This window comes from Microtus ochrogaster, unplaced genomic scaffold, assembly GCF_000317375.1.
Source record: "Microtus ochrogaster isolate Prairie Vole_2 unplaced genomic scaffold, MicOch1.0 UNK1, whole genome shotgun sequence".
NCBI classification, from domain to species: Eukaryota; Metazoa; Chordata; class Mammalia; order Rodentia; family Cricetidae; genus Microtus; species Microtus ochrogaster.
The window spans coordinates 14,740,034-14,742,008 of NW_004949099.1; the positions used below are offsets into that span (position 1 = coordinate 14,740,034).

Consider the following 1,975-nt stretch of genomic DNA (forward strand, 5'->3'; position numbering starts at 1 on the left):
ACGGAGGCTGTGGGGTGCATTGAGGTTGTAGGGTGGACTGATGAGGCCTGTATGTTTTGGCCCTTGTTAACTGAAACTTTGTGCGGTAGTGAATGCGTAACTATAGTCTAATTCAGTGATGACTGAAATCACTACTTTTGATTTGTCAAAACAAAACCAGAAAATGTCCCCACCACCCACAATGAAAATGTGTGCTAAAATAACAAAACTCTTTCCACTGAACTAAACCACTTCGGGAACTCTCGACTGAGTGATACTGAGGTGGCTGACATTGGCAAGAACAACACACACAAAAATAAAAAAAAAATCAGGGCCACCTACTTGGGCCCCTCATAGTCACATTCCCCATCAACACACCTGAAAGTCCCACCTTTGTCCTGCCTTTGTGTCTAAGATTAAAGTTTCCTGGGGAGAAAGAAAACAGCGTTCAGGAACAATGGTGTCTCTCAGTGCCATGGGCCATGAGTTTGTGGGGACTCTGTTGGGACAAACCTCAGGAAATCCGGTTTGGCTGGCTAAAAGTCAAAGGCAATCTGTCAGGCCACGTCCCAGAGAAAGCCTGGCTCCGGGCATGAATTGGCTCAGACCCAAAGGATGTCACCATGACATTTAGCTTTTCTCTCCGTCTTGACTCTACTAACTGACTCTGGTGCCAACTTCAGCATCACCCCTTGGCACAGAGGCTGCTCAGCCCAGCCCAGGTCGTGCTTCTTGGTGGACTCTCAGACGGACAAGGGCAACCTCAGATGGTTTCCCGTCTGCTTAGCAGTGAGGGGTGCAGGCTAAGTTAGGGTGAGGGTGGACGAAGAGGGGCTGATGCGGAAGTAAGTACTGTCATGCTTACTGTGAGACCATGACGTTGGGGAGGGGTGCATCTTAGTAGAGATGACGGCTAGGAGAAGGGCACGCTCGAGTTCAGATGGCACCAGAGAATGAAATGCTGGAGGTGTTTGAGTCAGGGGTTAGGGCGTGCCTTCCCCCTTTGGGAACCCCTGAGGGATTAGGAGAGGGAGGTCACTCTCACTGAGTCAGACCTACTCAGAATGTGACCTGGGCTAGGAACTCAGAAATGATGACTGGCTGGCGGAATGAATGAATGAATGAATGAATGAATGAATGCTTTCTACGGTTCTGTGCTGCTAAGCAGAAGTTGTAGCATTCATCCATCCACAGAGTTGACTAAGCTCATACGGTACACAGAGTAGAGGCAAGCGGATTGTTGAAAATGAAATGAAATTGGTCAAGAGAAAGACAGCGATTGCATGCGTGCTTGTGTTTGTTTTATTTTATGGTTCTTGAGATTGTACCCAGGTGCTCAGGAACAGCAGGTGTGTGTTTAAAATAGAAACCCGCTGGAGCAAGCAGGACCTGCTAGCGCAGTCCCGTGTTTCCAGCACTCGAGAAGGCAGAAGCGGAAAACTATCAAGGCCGGCCTCAGCCACAGCAAGACCAACACCAGGTAGGGCCGTTTAGCAAGACCTTGTTTCAGAGTCAGAAGAGAAAAAACAGGGCTGGGCTTATGTGGAAGAAGAAGGTTTGGTGGGAGGGAGAAGAAAAAGGTAAGGGGTAAAGACAACAAAAATATACCATGTACACAAGAAATCATCAAAGACGAGTGTGTGTGTGTGTGTGTGTGTGTGTGTGTGTGTGTTTGCTTTTGATAGAGTTTCTCTGGGTAACAGCTCTGGCTGTCCTGGAACTTGCTTTGTAGACTAGGTCAGCCTCAAACATGTAGAGATCTACCTGCCTCTGCTTCCTGAGAGCTGGGATTAAAAGCCAGCACCACCTCTGCCCAGCTAAGTAAATATTGAGAATTAGTTAATTAACTAGGGGGGGGGCTGGAAAGATGGCTCGGCAGTTAAGAGCGCTGAATGCTCTTCTAGAGGACCCGGGGTTCAATTCCACACACCCACATGGCCGCTTACAACTGTTTGTAACTCCAGTTCCATGGCAAAACCACCAATGAACATAAAAA

General features: G+C 48.2%; 1 pseudogene; it reads right to left on the bottom strand.

Moving 5' to 3' along the window:
• The window catches only part of LOC101996353, a 9,378-nt pseudogene that overhangs the window by 6,385 nt on the left and 1,018 nt on the right, over nucleotides 1-1,975 (bottom strand).